Below are 25,021 nucleotides of genomic sequence, written 5' to 3'. Positions count from 1 at the left end.
GACACTGGAATGGGCTGCCCGGGGAGGTGGTGGAGTCGCCGTCCCTGGAGCTGTTCAAGGCAGGATTGGACGTGGCACTTGGTGCCATGGTCTGGCCTTGAGCTCTGTGGTAAAGGGTTGGACTTGATGATCTGTGAGGTCTCTTCCAACCTTGATGATACTGTGATACTGTGTGAACGTAAAAATGAAAGCAAGGAGTAAGTGGCCTCAAGCATTTTGTTTCAGCAAGACATGAAATGAAAGCTTGGTGAGGTGGTATGGTAGTGTGGTGGAAGAGGAATTAGTCTTCCTTTTTCTTCTCCTCCAAATGTTTTGGTGATCTGTTCCCATTAAAGTGAAGGCTGACACTGAACAGCCCTCACATGAGACATCTGAAATGGAGGCGGTGTACCTGAGAACAATATTCTGAAGTCTGACTGTTCTTGCTAAGTAGCTCTTCAAGAAAGTATCAATTATGAGAGATATTTTCAAGAAGAAAATAGTGCCTAGTGCTTTGTGCAGGATAAAGTTAAAGGTGTAGAGGATAGAGACAGATTTAGGGCCCACTTGAAGGGTATGCAGGGGTTTATCGTTATTGAAAGTACCATTTATTCCAGATCAGCCCCTTTTTGCTGAGTCTTTGGCAGATCTTTGCAGTTTCATCCAACTTTGAGTCTTTTTGAAGTAAATTGCAAAGTGAGTCTGAGAAGCATTCAGAGACTATTAATGGATTTTTTTTTTTAAGGCTTAATTGGTATCAAACAAGATTTTAGTGAACACAGCCAAGTGTGCCCATTGCATTGTTAAATGAGCAAAGCTAGCATTTAACTGAGATTGACTTACACCACTGTCCTTCACTTCCAAGAACTGTACTTAAGTGGGGTGAGATCAGAATATCAAAGCAGCTCATGTAATGTGCTGTCACAAATTATTTTTTGTTAAGGTTTCCTTCATATGCTTTTCAACCCAGGGCTGCTTTGGAATGAGGGCTATTAAAGCAATTAATACACCAAAAGCGGTGGTAAGAAAGCAGTTGTGGCACAGTGGATGAAAACCAAAGTGGGCCAGGCCCTATTGCCTGGAAAGGAAACGTCAAATTAAAGCCCAGCATATTGGAGAGGCTTTGGCTGGACAGGCTGACCAGCCTGCCACACAAGTCAGGTTTTGCAGTTCGCAGGCAGCCTTTTTGCTTTAGGGGATCTGAGAAGTGTTTCTGTATCTCGTTTACATAACAAAGGAGATGCAGAATCAGCTTTGTATACAGGGGACTACACAAGTCTGTAACTGAGTGGCACGGAGCGGGGGAGGCAGTGAGAGCCATGAGTGCTGCCAGCCCCCTGCCAAAGGCTGCCAGCAAACGCCGTATCTGGCAGGAGTATTTCACGCTCGTTTAGGGCTGCTGAGCTGATATTCTTCAATGGCTCTTGCCTCCTTGGCTTAGACCAAACAGATGTAAATAGCTGTCCTGCTTCTGCAGAAACTCCCACCAGAGAGAACCTAGTTTCTTGGCACCTTGTCCTACACTGCCTTGCGTTTCCCAGGGGCTAAAGTGGACTCTTCACACTCGAAGCCAGGGTGACATGAAATGGGAGCCCGAGGTTACTTCTATTGATGGGTGTTTCTGTTCAGCCCTTTCCGGAGCTCTTGGCAAAAGTGTCCTAGCGTCGCTAGACCACCCTTGCTGCTTTTCACTCTTCCTTCTGCAGCTCTCCTGCATTTCCACACAGGTCTTCTTTACCAAGTTTCCTAACTTGTGGTTTAAATAAGTAACTGAAGAAACTGATGATTTAAGGACTGTGAATTTGTCACTTCTGTAAGCTATTAACAGGTAGACAAGATCCCAACAGTCCCCCCTGTGAGACATGCAGACATTTTCATCTGTGTGTGTACCTGGGAGGAGAGGGAGGTGGTGGAGACGCTATCCCTGGAGGGGACTGGACAAGGCACTTAGTGCCATGGTCTGGTTGATGGGCTAGGGCTGGGTGCTAGCTTGGACTGCATGATCTTGGAAGTCTCTTCCAACCTGGTTGATTCTATGATGAGTCCTAGAATGCCGTTAGAGGAGGTTTGCATAGGAAAAGAGAATGACACTTTGATTTTAGCATGAATTCATTGTTAGAAGCTGGAAGTCTAGAAGCCCCAAGATAGTTTTATGCACAGTGTTGAGTGCATTGTTATTTCTGGGGTTTCAATTTTTAGATTAATACTACTGGAAGGAAAGAAACAACAGTAGCCTGAAAGGACAAAGCAATCCATGCCAAAGCAAGGCTATGGGCAAAATGGAAGAGTGTCTTCCCTCAGCTATGCACAGCCACTGGAAAGATTTGGTGAGCAGTGGTCTTGGCACTCAAGTGTGCACCAAATGGGTCTCCTACCTAAAAGAAATTTATCAGAGGGAATAGGATAGGTAGGTTAGAGAAAGTAATTGTTCCAACCTCCTCAGGTGAGCTACCAGCCCTGGCTGTGTGTGTACAGGCCTGTAAGGAAGGGATGTTTGTGTGTGCGTGCCTGTGAGCTCAGGGTGTCTTCATCTGCCCTAAAAAAGGTGTCACAAATGTCTTCAGAGAATCCAATGTGGTGTGATGTAGGTTTGCTGTGCTGAGGTCCTAGTCCAAAGACCATTGCAGATGCTCTCTACTGGCACCACAGTGAGGAAAGGAAAATCATTCAAACAAGTATGCACATGGGGAAAAGCAGGTTCATCCACTGCCTGTGCTGTTCCAACTGCACTGAAAGCCAGCTCCAGTTCCTCGAGGAAAAGATTATGTCTTTGTGGAGCATTCACCTAGGAAGGCAGTTGTAAGATTATGTACTGATGGTGATCCTTGAAGAAAAATGGATTTGATTTCATTGATGTGTTTCTTGATTTGATGCAGCATTCTCCCCCAAAGCAGCAAATGCTTTACTGAATGACGATGAATGGGAGATAGGAAAACAAACCAAAACACAATCCAAACCCACAACTCCACACCCCAATCCCCTGAAACTTGAAGTAAGCAAGCTCAATTCTTTACAGAAGAGCTGTGAGAGTTATTATTCTTTATTAAAAAGAAACTCTCATTGGAATGCAAATTTTGATTTTGATTATTTGTCACAGCCTGCTTTGAAGTTTTTTTCAGACAAAAATAAATATCTCCATAACAGAGAGGATTATAGTAGTCTTGTTTAGATTCATATGACTAAGAGTGACATCTAATCTCAGAATATATAAGGTTTTATTGAGGCCACAGAGACTTTGACTCCCTTCTGTTTTGTAAATTTCCTATAAATGGTTTAACAAGGCTTTTAGTTCAGCCCCCCCCCCCAAAAAAAGAAAGACCAAGGGCTAAATCATTTCCATCAACCATATTGTTGAAGAAATAAAAAAGGCAGCTAATTCAATTTAAATAAAGCTGTAGCTAGGTTATATCATCCTTATCTCAGGGAAAAGTATTTTCTTTTACAATCCAAAATAAATAAATAAATAGCTGCGACTCGGCTTTGAAGGCTCCGCTTGGGTAAATCAGGTTTTGGCAGCTCTGTAATTCATGAAACAATACCTCCAGCTCGACTGGAATGGGAGTGGGATGTTTCAAGCTTTATGATTCTGTTCAATTCTGGAGTGTTAATGGGGCTATTTGTAAAGAAAGAAATATAATGAGTTATCACAAAACACAGCAAGAACTCTGGAAAGGGGCAACCTCCCATCCATCACCCATTCTACCGTATTCACAAAAGAACAGGGCAAGAAATCTTGCGAGGACAGTGGGGAATTTTGCTTTTACTCTAACCTGACTTTCACAAATTGTGATGGGCCTGGAACATTATTTTCTTTACAAAATGACCCCAGCCCGATCCTAAATTCTAAGTGGGAGAGCGTGTGACAAATTATTTGTGGCGGTTTGTTCTTCTCTTTTACCTTCCTCTGCTTTATCCTTTGGGAAGACATTATCTTAATTAAGATTTATTTATGAAGATAAAAGCCTTAGATCATTTTTATCTGCTGGAGAGGCTAATTCAGGGTGCCGACGTTGCCATATTTCTGCGGCACCTTCTGGTGGGGCTGTAAGTAAAGTTACCTGTCGTTTCTCTTCTCCTCTCTTCTGGAACTTTACGACTAAGCCTTGAAAAGTTCTTCTGGGTTCACACTTTGATGTATGAATTGGGAATCTGAGACCAATTTTATTTTGAACGCTAAAAAAAAACCCCACCCCCAAACAAACCCCCACTGAGGTGGTTCTTTGGTTTGGCCTTTGTGGTTGTTTGCTTTAGTTAAAGCTGCAGGTGCGCAAATAGAAGCAAGATCTGGTGTGCGTTTTGGTGTGGCTTCAGTCAGTCCTGTCCTCTCTCATCACCCTCAGAATCCCTAATGAAGTCTAAGGAAGGTTTTGAGCGAATGTTTTGTTTTAAGGAGGACTGAAGGTTTTGCCCTAAAGATAATGAGATAATTAATGTGTTTCATAGCATCGCTCAGAGAGAGTGAAACAGCTTGGAGTAACAAAATGAAACACGCATACCAAAACAAAGGGCACAGCAGGAAATAGTCTAACGTACATGATAATCAATTTTCACATTATGAACTTTTACATCTCTCCTTCCATATACCCCATTATAACAAGGGCCATTGCTTATTAAAAAGGAAATTGAGATGTCACTAACTGTGGAAGAGCAGATCCTCAGGCAGCATAAATCAATCTAGCTGCACTGAAGTCAGTCACACCAGCTGTGGATCCGACTCGAGATCTATTTGGTGAGATGGATCAGCTTTAATTTGCAATCCAGGAATCTCACTCTTAGAACTTTCTGTATTTCAAGGGTTGGAAGACTAAAGGAGGCTTTTTTGGAGCTTCACAATGTGGAAACCTGTGCAGACTGACAGAGGGAGCTTTAGGAAGAGCAGAGAGAGCATCTTACCCTCTTCTGATTCTTTAGGAGCCATTCTGGAGTAGGAACCCTTTTTGCATACACTGCATGCCTATTTCCATGGACTCATTGCACCACTGGAGGAATTTCCAGTGCCTAGGAGCCCCTGGCTTGGGACCATCTAGCAGATATTGGCAAAGCAAAAAAAAGACCTTGGTGGTCTCTCACCTTGGCTATGGGAGAGTTTGTAACATACAAAGAGGTGCATGAGGAGATACACATTTTGCAGATGAAGTGCTCTTCCATCTGAACATGGTGGAATTGTTACCAACTTTCATAAAGAGTCTGCAGAAAATGAAGCTCAAAGAGTTTTACTGCAGCATCTCTGTATGAAATTCTCTGAGCTGATGCCCTTTCTGCTCCTTGCCTCAATAGTTTTGCCCCACATTAAACCAAGAAGCAGAGGATGATATTTAACCTGTTAAAGCAATACATCATGTTCAGAAGAGTTTTAGCATTAAGACATATTTGAGACTTGATCCTGTGGCCTAGTATCTGAGTGCACTTCTGACTTTGCTTGGTGGTATTCCAGGATTCACATCACTTTTGTCCTTCCTCTTTCTCAATGCCACAGGTAGAGACAAACCATTGCAAAACTTCTGTGGCTGCAGCACTGCGGCTTTTGTTGCTCAGGGTGTAGTTAGGTGGCACGCTCACTGATCTCCTGTCTCACAAAATTTCTGCAGATCTACAGCCCTGACCAGTGTATTTTTCAGTCATGAGTCCCTCCTGCTTTCCAATGAGAACCTTATTTTTAAACCTTGTCTGTATGGGATTATGCTCTCTACAGTACACTGTAAGTATATCAAGCTACATATAAGAACTGACTCGCATGCTTCGACTCCTTAGCTATCCCCTTAACACTAATGAAAGTATTCTCCACTGTCATTCATCAAGTACTTGGCTCACAGAGGTAAAGAAAATTCACACATGGACGTGAAAGGTTGTGGAAAAGCATTCAGCATGCTGCATCATTTTGAGATATCAATTTAACCATGTGCCATAAGACCAGAAGCATGACAAACAGCAATATGAAGCTTGATGTCACAGTATTGTGAAGCAGGACTTGAGAGGTAGAGCTGGTATCAGTACAATGCTATGGATGGGCTTGTGTTTGGAGCTGTTGTCTGCAGAAGTGTATCATCTGTGTTCCACAGCTATCAAGCCTGTCTGCTCTGGACAGGTAAGATGAGTTTAACTGATTTTTGCTCCCTTGGAGCAGCAACCTGAGATCTTTACTCCCTTCTCACAAATGCCAAAAGGCTGCAGCTTGCAGGACTGTACAATTATCCAGGTTTTGAGCCTTTCAAGTATTGGACTCTGTGTGCCTTTATGCTACCAATCTTCATGCAGCAGTATCTACAAAGGTTTTTATTTTCCTTCAAGTGGCCATCACCATATTACCTGATGGAGTATTTTGTATTACCTGTGATTGAACAAAGCTCTTAAGTGAGTCAAGGACTCTCTTGTTCATAGCAACTCATTGCTTTCCCAAATTTTCTCATGTAAGGTGAGAAGGACTGAATCTTGGAAAGGACCCAGAGCAATACTGGATCCACTCCTATGTCACAGGAAATGGTATTGACTCTGCTGGCCAGCAACCAATCTTTGAGGTAAATTATCTGTCTAAAATGCTTCTAGCTGTAGTGGCAGAAAAGCAAGGCCATATGCTGAGCCACCTGGTTCTACAGAGGAGTCTCTTGTAAAGCCCCATGGCCAATGAAAGGAGATTGTTCAGGTGGCTTTGAGGAGGAGGCAGGCAGGATTGCTTTATACATTATATATTTCTGGGGCACAGGAAGCATATTAAGCCTTTTGAAGAGAGATTTCCAAGTCAAAGTTATATCGGTCATTATATATATGGTGCAACCTCCCCTCCTCCTCCTTGCCTTAGGGGAAGAAGTATTTTCTTTTGCAAGTTTTGAGATACTTTCAGAGCCACAGATAAGAAACCCTGTGGGATGAGAAGGGATTTGGATGTATTTAGAAATATTACAATATAAACATTAAAAGCAGAGGGTATTCCTCTTCCTTTGATTTATGAGGACTAAAATGTAACTTCTGGCCGCAGCCAGCATTTTACGGCAAATTGCGTAGGGCAGAGAGGAGTAAGAAAGTGCTCTAGCTCTTTGCCCAAATGCTGAGGAATTGAAGCTGCTTAGAGACACTGTGTAGGAGTTGAGTCCAAATTGTTTAGGTCTTTTTTTTTCCTTTCAGACTTTGATTGTCAGGGTTTTGAATCTGGTCTCTGTTGTAGCTCTTATGCTGTCTCTACAGAGATCACAGCAACGCTCCCAAAGCCAACTTGAACAGCCCTGGGGAATGTCCTGCTGTTTGGTGCTATTCCAAACAATGCACAGCTCCTTTATTTCCACTTCCTCGTATGGTGCCTCTTCACCCTCCCACAGTATGATAGATGGTCTGGATGAGTGTGTTTGAAGAGGTGTTTTAGATAAGGTGAGGGTGGCTTGCTGCACTCTATTTTTACCTGCAAAGAATAACCCTTATAGTTAGAGGTTGGACACTGCTCTTACTTGTTAGGGACTGAGTCCTGAGACATGCTGGGGCTCCTGAGGGTGATCTAGAAAAGCAGCACTAAGTCAATCACACATATATATATATATATATATATATATATATATATATATATGCACTCTGGGGAGCATTTCATCCTGATCACCCGCCTGCATCCATTCTTTGTCCTCTAACTGCTCCTTAAAGTGAGGAAAGCCACTTAGCAGCACCTCAGCTTCTGAATACCAAGCAGATGCTGCTTCGACCCTACTCATGTAACCTTTGTCCCCATGCTGTGTGCACCCCTACGGTGCAGGCAAAAAGAATAATGAAGAAATGTGCACACAACAGAGTACAGGCAAGAAGAGTTAGCAAGAGGAGCAACGCACAGGATTGTTGCTCAGGACATGGATGGTTTGTGGTGTTGGAAGAGTCATCAAATTGTTCCTCCTGCAGCACTAAGGACTGCATCTTTCTCGTGGTTTAGGGAGAGGTGGTGGCACCACTCAGCCTTTGGAAGGAGGAGGTCAGCTAGAAAAAGTCTACTCTGCTTGCACTAGGGAAGGAAATCCATCTGTTTGACTGGCCTTAATAGGGTCCAGGGACCTGCCACTCTGTCACACAAATTCTTGGCACAGGGCTGATGTTGCCAAGAGCTCTGCTTTCCTTCTGTCTATTGTTGCTAGGAGGATAGAAGAGAGATAAGAGCTGAGCAGGGTTCTGTCTAAATGGTCCTTCCTTAGCATTTTTCAGTTTAGCTTTCAGTGACTGAGGCCCCCAAAGTACTTAGCATGAGTAAAGTTTTCAAAAGCATGAGTAATTTAGGAGATTAAAAGGCATTTTCAAAAGTGTCGACTTTTCAAAGTGCCTGATTTCCAGCGACTTTCAATGAGGTTTGGGAATCCTAAATCATCTGGTTGCTTCAGTGAATAGCATTGTTGATCGCAGTGTAATGCATCATTGGTTGGTATCCTGCTTATGTCAGAGGTCACTGCTGCCGGGCTCTGAGGCGGGTGTACGAATCTCCATCACCGTGCAATGGCAGGGGAATTCCTCCTGTCCCTTCCTGGAGGTGGCCTGGAGAATTCAGAGCTCTCCTGAGTTTCTGGGATAATTACAGAGAGATGCTGTGGGAGGAGTTCAGTCAGCATCCTTTGTAAATTGCCTGTGTTTTCCTTAGCTTGGAATGACAGGTGCTGTTTAAAGTTTTATTCCTGGTCATCTTGTTTTACTCTTTCTTTCCTTCTGGTTGCTTCCTTGGTTGGTTTTGTTAGGAGGTTTTCTCTATCTATGTGTTCTTATGAACGTATACGCAGTTGATTTAATACATGAAGGCTCTCAGTGTGAAAATTGTAGGTTTTCTATGTGTGTCTTTGGTCTTTGGAAGAGTCGTGATGCACATGTTTAGGAGGAAGAAGGGGCTCAGCATTTGCATTTGGATGCAAGTCTTACAGCTTCACAGCTCTTTAGACTCCCGAGTGGAGCAACTTGGAAGTTCAAAGCGGTGTGATTGTTGGCATTTTTTTTCCCTAAGACGACTTCTTCAGGGCATAAAATATTCTGCCCTCAGTACATGTACATAACTCTCATTGGCCTTAAAAGAAGTTACATGCCTACATCAAAGGAAGGATTTACCCCGTAATGATTCATCGGGAGCCTGACAGGCAAACACAACAGCGGAGAGCTGACAAGCCAAAGCTCCTGAGCTAGGGGGATGGCAGAGTTCTGCTCTCTGCTGCTCAGCCACACTGCAGCTCTGTTTTTCCGCAGGTTTGTGATTTTTGTGATTGGTTAAGTACAGAAGGGTTCATGCCATCTGCTAGAAGAAACGCTAGACGCTGGGCAAAAGAGGTAGCCCTTTAACATCTCATGTGGGAGGTAAATCGGGGTCAGATGAAATCGTGATGCTTTTTTCCTGGCGAGTGGATCTCCTTGTGGCTGGTGTTCTGCAGGAGCCACAGAGCCACGATATTCTAAAGCGAATTAGAAATACCTTTTTATTAAATGTGATTGCAGACAGGCTTGGGAAGGAACGTGTTAATGACTGGTGATTGAATGCAGTGGTTTGCAAGCTCTAAGCAGCTTTAGTGTCTCCTACCACAGCCCTGATTTAAAATTCATAAATGCTAATCCTCCATAATTTACGGTTTAAAAAGCAGCCCCACTCACAGGCCCTGTGGCTACAGCTCTGTCAGAGTAATTATGCCGCCAAGCTGAAATTGGACTACTAACTGAGATATTAAACAGGGTAGGAAATCCTCTTCCCTGGCAGCCTACCCAATTATTCCAAATAAGCAAACAGATTAGTGAGTAATTTTCCAGTTAAATCTGGTGATTGGTGCCAGAATTGTATGTTAAATATTCAGAAGTAAATAGATTAAAGATGAAATGTCCCCTTTTCTCAAGCTTAATTTAGTGTGTATATTAAAACTTTTTAGGGGGGAAAAATCTTCGTTGAAGTGCAGTGCACTGGCTTTGAAAGCAGAACCTTTGCCGCCTTGTTTGCACTTGGGGCAGTGCCATTCATTAGCCAAGGCACGCTGTGCCGAGGGAACCTTGTGCCACATTAGACACAGTATCAGTCCTGCTGGTCCTTTATCCCTCACCTTGGAGGAGCCCTCCTGGGTGGCAGCGCTGTGAGACACTGCGCAGCTCTGCTGGGGACAGCCGTGGACAGCTCTTCCCCAGAGGCTGCCTGATGGCAGTGGGATGTAAAGTTGAGATGCAGAGGGCCACCAATTAGGTGTTGGCAGGAAAGTAAGCAAGGGGCTGCCAGCTGCCCCTGTCATTTTGGTGATCCATTTGGTGGTGTGACTTGTACAATTTGACAGTAAATATGGACATTTCTTATTCATTCTGGTTCTGGGAGAGGTAGAGAAGTTTTTTTTTGGTGCTAGGCTCAGTTTGAACTTTTGCATTGACTTGCCCAGCATTCCCATTTTTTGCTTTTCTAAACACTCCTTATGATGCAGTGTTTGACTGGGAGATGAATAGAGCAGCGGCAGAGGCCAAAGAAAGGAACACACAAGCTGAATGCTCAAGACACAGAGGTTCTGTGTTTGGGAGCAAGTAGCTGGGGAAGACACAGGGCAGCTCAGCTAGAGCGCTCCAGGAAGATGTGCAGCAGGTCTGTCCCTCTGCTGCTGTCACACCACAGGTGAAGTGTGGTCAATCCAGAGAGTGAAGTGAAGGGGCTGTGCCCTAACTAGACAGGTCAGGCAGCCTTTGGCAGCTCTCCTGGGAGAGGCCCAGCTCTGCTCTGGAGATGTTGTGCTGACAGCTGGACAACTTCAGAGACACGCTATAACTTGTGGCACCTCTCGGGAAGCAGGACCAGCACATCTCCAGAGCTGGCTGTTTGCTGCAGGAACTAGGATGGTAGACTGTGGGGAGCCCAGGTGGTGCACACTGAATTTTAGAACTGCAAATTTCTTTGTAAAGGGAAGTCTTAGGGAAATGTTTTCACAGGGATGGATTAAAGCAAGGGTCTGTACCTGTTTTCTGGAAAGATGCACACTTCAATATGCAACAGAACCGAGGCGAGGGAAGATGCATTTGAGAAGCTGTGGAATAGGTTTTGTACCTAGTGGAGTTTTCTTTGAAGTTGTTCCAAGGATCCTAAATACTATGAACAACATTTTATGGCATTTCTAGTGTTTTCTTCAGGCACAAAAAGCTTGTTTTTCCAGGGAAGTGTGCAGTCCTCTCATCTGGCAAATGAAGTGGAAGGAACAGCACCTGCTTATCAGGAAGGAGGCTGATGTACAGCAGGCCTGGAGCTTAAGGCTGCATAGTGCTTCCTGAAAAGGCAGAGCTCTAGTCTCTGCTTCAGGAAAGAGTTAAGCTAAAATGGGGTAAGGTTAGTGTAACTGGGTTGCATAGTATTGATCACTCACCCCCCTGCCCAGTTAACCTTGCATCAGCCCTTGTTCCTGTCTATCACTAGGGAAGGAGAGGGGTCGAAGGGCTTGACCTGTTGGGCAGATGAGAGGAGCAGTTCACTCATATGCCTGAGTTTTCAACAACTGCAGTGTTTTAAGTCATTACACATTCTCTAGAGTGAGCAACTTAAAGAGTTTTTTAAAACAAACTTTCCAGCACTGGCAGCCTTGAGATATCTGAGGCACACAATCTCTGTCCTTCCTCAGAAAGCCCAGGTTTTGGTGATGGAAAGGTGTTGAAGAGACTGGATCCCCAAATTGAAGAGCTTGTTCATGAAAAATCTGCAGCTGTTATGCCTCAAGGAGGGTTTGGATCAGTCCCCTATAACACCTAGGCACAATGCACAGAAAGAGGCAGAAATTTCCTAGCCATGGGCCCACAGATTTGCTTTTTCACTGGAAAGTGCAAGATCTGCAAGTAGGTAACAGTGAACACATGCCTAGGAAGGATTAGCTCAACTCTTGCACATCCCAAAGGCATTTTCTGCTGCTTCATCCTCCCTGGAGAGGCTTTTTCACCTCAGCCCTCTGCTGGAATGTGCCTTAAAGGCATAATCGAGCTCATAAAAATTAAATGGTGTGCAATCGTTAAAACAAAACAAACCAAAAAGACCCTAACTAAATTTTGGTCAATAAATTCTCTAGAATCAATCCAGTTTTGTTTTCATTACTGTCAGAGCTCGCAGCACAGCTTCCCTTTCTATGTTTCACAAGGGTGCAGGGGCTTTTGTTAGGTTGTGGGTGGTGTGTTTGGGGCTTTTTTCCCACACCATTACATGTGGTGAGAATTTGACTTTGTGTAGAGAAGTGTTGAAACCAAAGCTACAATTCTATTTATTTATTTATTTGTTAATTTTAAGCTCAGAGGATATTAGGGGTTGGACGGGACCCAAGGAGATCATTGAGTCCAACCCCCCTGCCAGAGCAGGACCACACAATCTAGCACAGATCACAGAGGAACACATCCAGACAGGTCTTGAAAGGCTCCAGAGAGGAAGACTCCACAACTTCTCTGGGGAGCCTGTTCCAGTGTTCTGTGACCCTTACAGTCAAGAAGTTCCCACTTGTACTGAGGCAGAACCTCTTTTGCTGCAACTTACACCTCAGCCTCTCCTCATAAGCCATGTCCTCCAGTCCCCTCATTATCCTTGTAGCCCTCTGCTGGACCCTCCCCAGCAGATCCCTGTCCCTCTTAAGCTGGGGAGCCCAAGACTGAACACAGTGCTCAAGATGAGGTCTCACCAGGACACAGTAGAGGGGGAGGAGAACCTCCCTTAATCTGCTGGACACGCTCTTCCTAATACAGCCCAGGATCCCATTGGCCTTGGTTAACTTGTTAGCCACCTGTGCCATGGTTAACTTGTTAGCCACCAGGACCCCCAGGTCCCTCTCCACAGGGCTGCTTTCCAGCAGATCACCTCCCAGCCTGTACTGACGCAGTTTATTATCCCTCCCCAGATGCAGGACTCTGCACTTGTCCTTGTTGAACTTCATCTGGATCCCATTTGATCCTTCAGATCAAATCTAAAGGCTTACCTTTTCAAACCAAGAATGAACTGATGGGTGTGAAGTGATCCAGGATGAGTTACACTGCTGCCAGGTAGACAGTTACCCAGTGCTAGAAATATAGTTACAAACTATATTTCTGCCTCTGAGAAGTTCACTCAGTAGCGTTAAAGATGTTTTCTTGTTTATTCTGATGGTGGTGGTAACAAAATGGGAGAAACTGCAGCATCTTGTTGGCAAAGGTCTTTGCTACGTCCTCTTGCTGCCATTACCATGATGGTTCAGCATATGCTGCACTTTTCAGACCTTCTCTGTCTTGAAGAAAAGTTGTGTTTTAAGTGCTTCAAAGTACTGCAAATGTCAGCACGTACCAAGTATCTCATGTCTCCTGTCTGCTGCCCTGTCCCTCTAACCCAGAGATTTTCTTTTTTTCCCCCCCTACATCTGACAGAAGTCACTTTAAAGGATGTCATTTGCAGACAGGTTTGTCAGTTGGGTTCTTCTTAGCCAAAGCCATTCGAATCTCCTGCACAGTAAAATAAAATGTTTTCAGTTGCTTCCTGAGTATTTCATTTTGAAATCATCTCTATGTACACTGCTTTCAACTTGCATGTTAAGCCTTTGTGGTCAGCCTGGGGCTTATGTACTTCTGGTTAATCTTTCTCAGATTTTGAAGGGCCATCACTTGGGAGCTAGCAAGTAAGCACACATGAAGCAGAAAGCTGGACACAAAAATTGCTGTAATGGAGTGGGTCAAATATCCAGTTACCAGCTCTAGTTTCTATTCCTGCCTCTGAGAGTGGCTGTTTCTGAAGACTTCAGGCAGCCTGTATTCATATTATTTGTTTTGCCAATCATACTCACCTGCCATTTGGTGAGGGAAGAATTTGTCAGTCCCTGGTTGGTTTGTCCTGGATTCCCAAGAGCCGGATGCTTAGTGGCTGTTAGCAGTGAATTCTCTGTAGTGAAAATACTGATGATATTTTATCTGTCCTTAGAGCTATCCTTTGTAAAAAATGAGAATCTCTCTCTTGTGCTTCCTCACTGATATCCTGCTACAGCGAGTTCCAAAGGTTAATTATATGTTTTGCTCAAAGCTACTTCTCTGATAGGGTCTTCAGGATGAAGGTTGCTGACCCTTTTAAGCCAGTGAACTAGAGCAAACAGCAAAACAACCCACTGAGGCTGTTATCCTTCGGATGGCTACTTATCTTTCCCTGCTCCTTTTCGTGGGGACAGTCTTCCTGAAAAGACAAGGAATCAAACTTCCTCTTGAGAAGGTGACCCTGTAGTCTTTGCTGATGGCAGGAAAACAGAGATTAAGGCAATGGTTTCTTTGACTACAAGGCATGGTTATCCTGCGACCACCTTTCCTCACTGCTGGGGACTCCTCTGGCGACCTGTGGAGGAGTCTATGCAGTCCTGCTCTGAGTGGGCTTTAGCTGCTCTGGGTGTTTCCTCTGTGGCTGGCACGGGTGTTTCTTCTGTTGTCTTCTGAGTTTTAGGGGTAACTGAGAGGCAGAACTGAGCTCTCTGTTGCCAGTTACGTTCACAAATGTGTTCCCTCTTGTCTGTGCCTTAAAAGCTTCTAAATGAGAATGTAAGTAAAAATTACTTTGGAAACTTGGGACAGAATGCCATGAACAAGAGTTTCTTACAGGGATAAAAAGCATATAATTTAATCTGTGTTTATAATATTTAATCTTAAAAACCTGCAATCTTACGTAGTTTATGTATCTGTTTCCCTTGGGGGAAGCAGATAAGAGCATCTAGTGCTTTAGCAGCTCATGCCCCTTAAAATGAACCTGGAATGGAACATGCAGTTGTAAATAAAACACAAGTGGCCAGGACCTACTCTCATTAGCTAAGTGTTTTAAGGGTGCCTTGATGGAGCTGAGTTCACCAAAGGGTTCTAGTCTCTCTGGTGACCTTACCTGGATGCCAGGAGGACAGCTCAGGGCTTGTGGACAGGTAGTGCATAGGAGAGTGTCATTTCTCAGCTCTCATGCTGGCTCTGTGGCTCTAGGAGGAAGAGCAAAGATTTCTGGAATAGGTTTCCTGAGTATATGTCCCTCTAGTCACTTCTAGGCCCTCTGTCACTAGCATAATGTAAAAGACCACTCAAGAGATTAAGTTATGTTTGTCACTTTGAAGAGATCAGGATCACAGGATGTCAGGGGTTGGAAGGGACTCAAAGAGATCACCAAGTCCAACCCCCCCCACCAGAACAGGACCATACAATCTAACACAGCTACAGAGGAACACATCCAGATGGGCCTTGAAAGTCTCCAGAGCAGGAGACTTCACAGCCTCTCTGGGGAGCCTGTTCTAGTGTTCTGTGACCCTTACTGTAAATAAGTTCCCCCTTGTGTTCAGGTGAAACCTCTTGTGCCGCAATTTACACCCATTGCTCCTTGTCCTATCACAGGGAGCAAGTTAGCAGAGCCTGCCCCCCTCTCTTCTGGCCCCCATCCCTCAGATATTTGTAGATATTTATTAAATCCCCTCTCAGTCTTCTCTTCTCCAGGCTAAAAAGTCCCAGGTCCCTCAGCCTCTCCTCATCAGGCAGTGCTCTAATCATCCCTGTAGCCCTCTGCCAGACCCTGTCCAGCACATCCTTGTCCCTCTTAATCTGGGGAGCCCAAAACTGAAGGCTGAAGATGGGGTCTTACCAGGGCAGAGCAGAAGGGGAGGCAAACCTCCCTTGATTGGCTGGGTGCACTCTTCTTAATACACCCCAGGTCCCATTGGCCTTCTTGGCTGTCCCATGGATAACTTGTTATCCACCACCATTCCTAGATCCCCTTCCATGGGGCTGCTCTCCAGCAGATCACCTCCCAGCCTGTACTGGTGCAATTTATTATTCCTCCCCAGGTGCAGGACTCTGCACTTGTCTTTGTTGAACCTCATTTGGTTTCTCTGTGCCCAGCTCTCCAGCCTGTCCAAGTCTTGCTGGATGGCTGCACAGCCTTCAGCTGCATCAGCCAAGCCTCCCAGTTTGGTGTCATCAGCAAACTTGCTGAGCAGAGAGCTCAGTATTTCTCCTTGCAACAGTCCTCTGAAGCATTGTTGTGTGTGTGTGAAGGCTGATGTGGACAGGTTCCAGGCTGATGCATTTTCTGTTAAAGAACCCCACTGTCCACCCAGGAAAATAAAGCAAGAGCAACTGGCAGTTCCGAATTACCATGTTAGATTTACCAGGAGAGATGATATCTCTTAAGTAACTGGGTCCCAGACCATTTAGGGCTCTACAGACTTCAATCAGTGCCTTGAAATGTATTTATAAGCAAATAGAGCCAGGAGTGTTTTGTGCTATTAGGCCAGTTCAGCAAATCACTTAAATATTGCTTTTTGCATGCTAAGTCCACCCAGGGCAAGCTCTGGATATGATAGACTCTTTGAACATAAAATGTCTCCCTCTGGATAATGTAGCACCACTTTATTGCTAAGGGCGATTCTGCATCTGTCTGTCTCAACAGAAAACACTTGGTAGTAGAGCTGTTGTGCTGTACCTGTGTTGTTGGTGTGATTAGTCTGCTGAGTGTATAGATCTGAAGTGATAACATTTTGCAGTACACAGAGCAGCAACTGGCAAGTGTTGTACGTTTATTTCCGCGAGTGAGGGAGTGACCCATAACTCGCATCCATCACAGGGTATGAAAGCACAGCTCGCTGCAGTACAGCAAGCAAGGGAATCATTCACACGCAGGATGTTATTCACTCCAACCTTTCCCCTTTCCTGAACGCAGCCAGGATCTATACGTCTGTTGCTGCATGTTCTCTGTGCTGGCATAGATGTATGATGGCATCACAAAAACTGGAAGGGGAAGAAATGAGATGGGAACAGAAAGGGGTGGGGGTAAACATCTGAGCAGATGGAAATTTAAGTGGTCAGGCTTGTCAAGGAGAAGGAAAACTGCAGGGCTGGAGAGTGACTGAGATTAGAAGTGACTTTTGGAGAAATGGAAGCTGGGATAATACCTTTTGGTTTGAAAAACATAGGTGATGGCACAGGGTGGGCATGGGAGAACTGGAAATTAAAACAGTAAATAAAATGGAAACGTGCTTGATGTAGGGAGCAACAAAGCATGTTTCATCCTTTCAATTCTGTTCTGGTTCCTTTGTCATCATTCCCAAATTTAACGTAGCACTTTTCAGCAGGACCTCCATCCTGCAGCAATTTTGGTGAAAAATCTCCTCCACAACAAGGCCAAGGCAGCTAAGGAGAAACATTAGTCTGGAACTTCATCAGTGCTTGCTACTTAGCTGCTTTCGGCAGGCTTGCAGATGCCCTGCGTGCTCTGCAGAAAGTCTCTCTCTTTCCCTCTGTGCCATGTGCATAGTAAAATTAGCTTTAATTAGTCGAATATTGAACTATCAGCTACCTACAGAGATTGTGACTGGGCTCTGCTTTTCTAGAAACTCTGCACAGCAAGACAAAATCTGTCCCAAATTCCTGAACAAGCAGAAGAGGCAAAGGAGGAGGTGTAGTTATTGCCCACACAGGATGGTTTCACAAATACACCAAGGAATGATGTGTTAGAAAGGAAGATATTAGTTTGGATCTCTCATACTCCAATCTAGCAGCTTAACTATAGGATAGACTTCCTTTGTGCTTGCATCCATTTGCAACAGACTTGACATTCCACGGATTATACTTGGATAGATGGTTTGGGGGATGCCCTAGGAGAAGGAGGGGGAAGGTCACAAGGGTAGACAGATGCAATGGAAAGAAAAAAAGGAAAAGGTTTCTTGATGGACAAGTTAAGACCTGCTGGTTTACTTGTAAGAATGTCATCCATTTGCAGTTTCTGACCAGGTTGGGTAGTAGGATTTGCTCTCTGCTCAGGTGCCTGTGGCACGTGTTACAGGTCACAACCCAGAACAGGCACGAGGGATCTCACGTGTGCCACATGGTAGGAAGAAGTAGCAGCACCCCTGCATTTCTGACTTCCATGCTGAGGCACTCCCTTTTTCCCAGGACTGACTCTATGGCAAGCATAACCCTTTTGTCATCTGCACCGTGCTCCCCTTTGTCATTGCACTGCTGGACTCACATCCTTGAACTTAGAGCACAAAAAACCCCTCTGTTTTTTTAACTGATGGTTTGTTTGCTTTTCCTCTTTGGTCGATGCTGGGATCAGTGATGTCAAATTGTTCTATTTGCTTTGACAGGAAAATGTTTTCAGAGTTCATTAGGATAGCATCAATTCTAACATTTGGCACACAAACATTTGATGACCTTCATGTGTGGGAAGAAATATGTACACAAAACTTCCATTAGTTTGAAAAAATGCTTCTACTCAGCACCACTCTGATTCCTGAACTACAGCTTCAAACAGAAGTTTTGAACAGACCTTGTCCATGATCTTCCAGTGGGGGCTCCAGACATGGAGCTGCAAATGAAGCTCTTTGGAACCGCTACATACAAACTCTGGACTAAGGTTTCAGTTGGCTCTAGTTCATCGCTTCACTGTAAGGAAAGTGCTGCCAGCAGCTGAGCTGCTCTTGATCCCTGGCAGTGCAGCTTTTTGGTCCTGGTGAGCTGAGCCTGTGAAGTCCATCTGATGTAAACGCAGTGACAACTGTGTCTTATGCCTCCAAATGCATTGCTTTCCTCGTAGTTCCCCTCAGTGAGATGATTTCATTTGGCAACTTTTGGCTCATTTTCACCAGTTACAGATCTCATTGAAAGATCTGGACTGACTGGTGTTGCTGGCAGCTCCACCTCAGGGCTCATCCACAGAAAAGGAACAGTAGGCATTGGCTTGTCCCACTTCAGGGCATCTACCCTACAATAATAGTCACTGTTTCTCAAAGTGGGAGGGAAGAGATTCGTGTTCATGGTTTCCCATGGCCTCTGACAGTGAGGGAGCAAAGTACTGTCAGGAACTTCTGAAATGAAGAAACCTCTTCTGTAGTAGCTGGGCTAACCCACGAAGTTACTTTCATTCTGACTGCTGTGTGAGTTGCTGACAACCCTGTTTGCTGCTAGCCCAGAGGATTAGCAAGGATGAAGTGAAAATGAGAGGCCAGCCATTTGCCACCATTTGTCCTTTGAGTCTTCCTGCTCCCTTTGCCTTAGAACTGTACAAGTACTGCTAAATTGGTCTGGTTTGCCCAGTGCCTGTCTCCAGCCCTTTCCTCTGACCTAACTTAGCTCTTATTTACTTCTTTTAGGATTCACTCTGGTTTTAGGTTTTTCTGTCATATCCTGTAATCAAGTGAAAGTGTCTCTGTGGATAGAGAGGATTTGTACTTAGCCTTTGTTTGATGTTTGCTCTTTCCTAATGGTGCTGCCTGCTGCAAGAAAAGCCAAATGCTGCCCATATGTTGCTGTGCTCCCTTAAATTACAGAGGGTGAACGTTTAAGGCTGCTCTCAGTGTTACCTTCTCCATCCTCTTCTAAATGATATGTTTTCAGGAGCAATTGCTGGGATAGGAAATCAGGACTGGGTTTTGAGGTGTGCCACTTAGTGGTCTACACATAAAAACAGGAGGACGGCACTGGCTTAATACTATGCCTTGCTCAAGAGAATGTCCTTCAAGTGAGCAGAATTCTGCACCTTGTAAAAGTATGACTTTAATTTTGCCTTTCAAATATGAACTAAGCAGGGTTGTCAACACATGCTGTGTTCTTCCTTGTCAAACCATTTCACTTAGCCTGTCAGCTGTAAACAGCTTAAGAGGCATGTCATCCTGGCATTATTATAGCTCTCATAGATTTGGGTTTAGATTGGCTCTGTATCTGCTCCTGCACAAGGTGCAGATAGGGAGATGACATGGGTTGTTTATTGTGTTACTGCAAAATGCTTCTTGCTGTTTTGTGGTAAGCACAGAGTAACTCCATTGCAAAGAATGGGTGCTGCAGAGTAATAATCCTGTAGTACCATGGTAATGCCATTGCCATACTTTGTCAGATCAGTTGTGTCAGCAGAGCAGTGCTCTTGCTTCACTGCGGGTGTATGTGGCCTCGCACTTCACGCAGAGTTTTCTTTCCCCGGGAGATCAGGGAAGCAGCATTAAGGCGTCTGGAGAAAGAACTCTGATCAACAACAGACTCTGTACTTTTGATTTTTCTCAAGAAGTTGCTTTACATATTCAAATAAACAGTGCTTAAGCTGTTGATGACAGCTTAACTACTTCATCCCAGAACGTTTTGACAAGTGATTTTCAACGTTTTGGTTTCCCAGGATTTTGACACACCACACCCCCCTCCCCCCAGAAAAACAAACCCCATGAACTGATTTTATATGTCACATGTTTAATTTATTTGAGATGCATGTATTATGCTGTAAAAGCAACAAGAAGGGAGTTAAAGGACAGGGTGATACGCTCCATATTTATGATCATCAGCTTTTTCACCATGTCATTACAAGAGAAAAAGTGTTCAGAGATTTGGAGTATGAGAAATAGTCAAACTTTTGTTGCCAGCCTGTCTGGATTGTGATTTGTACAAATTGTTGGTGTGATTTCTCTATGACTGAACTGAAACCCTCAGAACAGAACCCGATTCTTACTGCAGGCAGCCTTAGCTACCTCCCCTGTACTTGGCTTCTGCTGCGTGTTTGTTGTCCCCCTGTTGCTGGCTTCGCGGCAGTGAAGGGTGGTGCAAAGAGGATTTAGTGCCATCTGAGTTTTAAGTAGCCATTAAGGAGAAAGGTAGATATTTTCTCGCTAAAAATGGGTGATTTCTGTCTCTATACATCCCATAGAATTGCCATCACAAAGGACACAAGTATGTGAACTGACCTGCACTTCAATTCCAGACTCAAATGGAATCCAAACAATTTAAAGATGCTTTTTTTTTACTGCTGTTTTGGGATTTTTTCTTAGGTGTTCTCCAGTTTTGTGTTGCTGCTCTTTTCTGCCTGTATTAAAGTACAAAGAAGATATGCCCTGTGCCTTCCTGGGCTCTTGAACAAGGAGTGAGCAAAACACAGGGAGAGAACTGTGATTGCAAAGCTTGTGGACTATGTTAGATCACAGGATGTTAGACGTTAGAAGGGACCCAAGCAGATCATCCAGTCCAACCCCCCTGCCAGAGCAGGGCCACACAATCTAGCACAGATCACAGAGGAATGCATCCAGACAGGCCTTGACAATGTCCAGAGAAGGAGACCCTGCAACCTCTCTGGGGAGCCTGTTCAAGTGTTCTGTGAACCTTACAGTCAAGAAGTTGCTCCTTGTGTTGAGGTGGAACCTCCTGTGCTGCATCTTATACCCATTGCTTCTTGTCCTACCACAGAGAGCAAGTGAGCAGAGCCTGTCCCCCATCTCCTGACCCCCAGCCCTCATATTTCCACAGCATACGTAGAAATGGATAGCAGCTGGTGTCTGTTGGTACCACCAGGTGTGCTTGGTGTGCTGCTGTACCAGAATAGTTGAAAAACCCTTATTTATCCCAGTCAGAACTCAGGGTACCTCTACCCTTTTTCTACACCAGAATGGCACTTGATTGTGCAATAGAGCTGTTGCCATCAGTATTAAGAACCACATGCCCTAAATGTTATTAGTAGGGGGAGCTACTTAATTTTAACTAATTATTGACATCGAGTTAAGTCCTGCCAGTGGAAATTATCATTTTTAATTATAATGCTCTACATGCACAAACAAAACTCTGTCTTCTAAATTAAATTAGAAAGATTACATTTCCTGAAGCTGATTTGGGTTTTGCCCCCCTAAACAAGCAATGTTTGGAGCCTTTTCACCCCAAAAAAATCATGTACAGGTTTGATCTACTGGTGAATTTGTGCTTTTTAGGTACAAAATCTCCCATAAATAGAAAAATCTAATTTCATGTCAAGTGGTAATGACAGAGATGATCAAACATCTTAGGGCCAAGGTAGAGGCTGTTCAAGACAGATGTCCAGATACTTGAAAATAAATCTCAGATACATGTCCTTCCCCAGAGACCCCGTGGCAGGGCAGAGCATAGGTGTTCTAGACTTAGTTACCTGGAAAGTAGTATTTTTTTGATAACTGGGGGAGTTTTAACAGATACTATGTATCTGTCTGATGTGGCTCTGGATTAATTGCCTCGGCAGACTACTAATGTTCTCTGCATCCTTCACCTTTCAGGAGGTGGAAGGAGAAGAGTGGTCTTAGGAGGTGAGGCAGTGCAGTGGCCACAGGGTTTCCAGAACTTGACAGAGAGGGCAAAGGCAAAAGGAGTTAGTGAGTGACTTCTGTTGATCCTCTAAAAGGTGATGTTTTCTGATGGCCATGGGCAATTGATATTTTCATTAGCACAGAGAAGCAGGGAGTTGTTGAGGAACACAATGAAGCTTCTTACATACCACAGCACACTGGCTAAGAGGCTCAGGGCATCTGTTAGTGTGTGTATTAGTAACACCCTGCTCTGCTATGAGTGACCTTACTTATAGAGTGGGACCTCCTGACTAAGTACTCCCCACAGGCCCCCTGCACTTCAGCACAACACAACCAGGGAAAGAGCCAGTCCTGCTATGCCTGCCAGGAAAACAGGTGTCTGTGGTAGCCTGCTGCAAAGCAAGAGCAGGCAGGTTTTGCTTGGTGTTTCCCTAATGGAGAGTGGAAAATGGGAGGAGATATGACAGCTCTTGACAGTGAAAGGGAGATGCCCATGTCAGGGCAAAAATAGCCACTTTTGCAAGAGTGAGTGGTTAGAAAAAGCAAAAAATCAGCATTTCCAATATATTACAAACAAATTTATCTGCCAAACCAGCAAGATAATTATCTTAATGCGATTTTTGACCAAGATAAATTTATCTTATTTTATAAACTGGGTAACAATTTGAATCTTATGCAAAAACCTAGAAATAAATCTAAAAAATATGATAATGTAATAAAATAGAAATTATTAGCAGTCCAAGTGCCATACTTGAGGCAGTAAAACCTTTTAAGTTCCAATGGAAAATAGGCTAGTAAAACTGGAGTAAGTTACTCTACTTTAATCACTTGATAAATAGCTACAATGTTTGGAAGAATTGATAGTGTCATTATAGCAGCATCCCTTTTTATAAACAGCCTGGTGCTGATTTGATTCTAATTGCTGCCAGAGGAACAATATCAAAGTAGTGTTGCTCCAGCAGTGTAACCTGCGGGATGAGCGGGAAGGAGATTAGCTGCCTGAAACGAAGAGAGCGCAGGATTTTCAAAGGCATGGATTCTAATTCCAGGAGTGAAGGAGGAGGCTGAGTAAATTCCGTGGTGGGAGAAACTACAGGGGAAATGCTTAAGGAAGAGATCCCATGAAGCAGACAAAAGAGGCTCCTTTGAGCACATGAAATAGTGGGAAAACAGAGAGAAATTGATAGGTTTTAGCAGGAGCATGTGCTTGTCTTCTCACTAGAAAGCATTCTGCTGGGGTGGCGTGGACACATCACCAGCCTGCAGCTCCCAGCCCTGCCTCTCATCTTTGCCCTACTGCTGGCATGGTGGTGCCATTTGCAGCCTCCTTTTCATAAGTGACTTTCCAGTACAGATGTCCTAATGTTTTTCAAGTTAAGCATCACAAACCAAAGGTCTAATTTTTTAAGACATTAGTAATAATCACAGGTTCTTTGTACACTTATGCGCGCTGTGTCCACCTTTTGATGCCCTGAATGTAACTGAAAATGAAGACTACTTTTGCAAATGTGATTCTTAGCAGTGCTGTACTTCGCTTCCTACTCTGCAAACCCTGGGTTTGACCCCTGGGCTGCAGAGCTGTCAAGGAGGTGTTAGCATTATACTGATGATTGCTGCTGCATTTGAGGGCAATACATTTACATTTATCTGACAAAAAATAACCTCTAGAACACACAAGCCTAGCAAGGCTGGGTCTTCTCCCAAAAGCTACTAAGAAAGTGTCTTATTTTGTGAACTGTAGCAAGAAAAGCAGGGTTCTACTGGGAGAGAAAGGGAGTAGCACATTTAGCAGTTCTGTCATGCCAAAAACTCAAGAATAAGCAGAGGTCCAAAGGGGAGAACTACTTAGCTTTTTACACAAACCATGTGGTAAGCTTCTCCCCTAAAGATTGTGGGGTAGGTGAGATATGTAAAATAGCTTCTTGAAGAAAAAAAATGGTTCAAGTGCAACTGAATGGCTCAAGAGATCAGTGATGGGATAGTAGCTTTCCCCCATTTAAAGTGGTAGACCAGTTCAAATCAATTCTAGGTCTCTAGAGACTGAAAGGTGTTGCTATCCTGTGACTCCTTCGTAGTTATTTGAAATAATTTTTTATTTTTTTGTCTCAATCTCATCCTTAGTTGCCAGAAAATTATGCCCAAGCCGATCAGCATTGAATGACTTGGAACGAGCTGCTGTCTCCTCCTGAAGACGCAGACCCTTCAGCACTGTGCATACGAACGGCAGCAGTTTCATCGAGAGCAATTTTTCCTGTCAGAAGTGTTTGGTTTGCCATGGAGTGGATGTACTGCACAAAAGAATGGAGATCCTGGAATACGATGATGTCCTTTAAAAACGTGAGGGTTTGCTCTTTTAACGTGTGTTTCTTGGGTGAACAGGGTTACATGAGGCCACCCCCAGCTGCCCCTTGCTTGCCCCCAGAGCCACACCTCTTTCCCAAGGCAGAAGCTGGTTTGACTGCCTGCAGGCTGTCCGGGCTTTCCTCCACATCAGTGTAAATCAAGAAGCAGGGCCAAAACAAAGGAAGGAGCTATTTGTCATAAATAACAACTGGAAAATCCAAATTGGTGGCTTTGCCCTCCAGGTTTGTTCGGAAGCATCTGTTTAATGTGTGAAGCTGGCCCAGAGAAGTGACGCTGACGTGATGCCAACTCACGGCAGCTCAGATTCTTGCCTGTCAATTTTATTCTGATAGGTTTTAACATGTAAAATAGCAGACATTGATTACTGTGCCAAATGTAAAGATGAAGCAAATAACAAGATACAGTGCTTACCGAGAAGAGGAGGATTTGGATCTTTTAGCAGCTATGAGAGTAAGTTTAGAGCTAGTGAACCACTCCAGAGTTCATATTGTCCAGTGTGCCGAAGGAAAAGGAGATATAGGGTTATGAGAGGAAAATCCCAGAAGTTCTGGGTGTATAACAGCTTGGAAAAACCAAACAGGATACTATGGCAATATAAAGATGTCAGAGAATTGAAATCACATGCTCTTACTCTCACCTTCTATAGAACCGATTCAGTTGCAGTTGCCTCGCAGGAGACGTTTTATTCTTGCCTCAGCAAAAAA

The 25,021-nt window shown here is 44.2% G+C and overlaps 1 protein-coding gene across 1 annotated transcript in view; it reads left to right on the top strand.

The window, feature by feature from the left end:
- LOC135186333 (uncharacterized) overlaps positions 1-25,021 on the top strand; it is a 268,707-nt gene that overhangs the window by 142,543 nt on the left and 101,143 nt on the right. The window contains exon 2 of the mRNA XM_064163979.1: positions 24,075-24,290. The gene's annotated coding sequence lies outside the window, so the exon portion shown is untranslated. The remainder of the gene's footprint in view (positions 1-24,074; positions 24,291-25,021) is intronic.

Source organism: Pogoniulus pusillus, chromosome 24 (genome assembly GCF_015220805.1).
Source record: "Pogoniulus pusillus isolate bPogPus1 chromosome 24, bPogPus1.pri, whole genome shotgun sequence".
Taxonomy (NCBI): domain Eukaryota; kingdom Metazoa; phylum Chordata; class Aves; order Piciformes; family Lybiidae; genus Pogoniulus; species Pogoniulus pusillus.
Note: the sequence above shows the minus strand (reverse complement) of the source record. Positions and strands in the feature narration are given on the sequence as shown.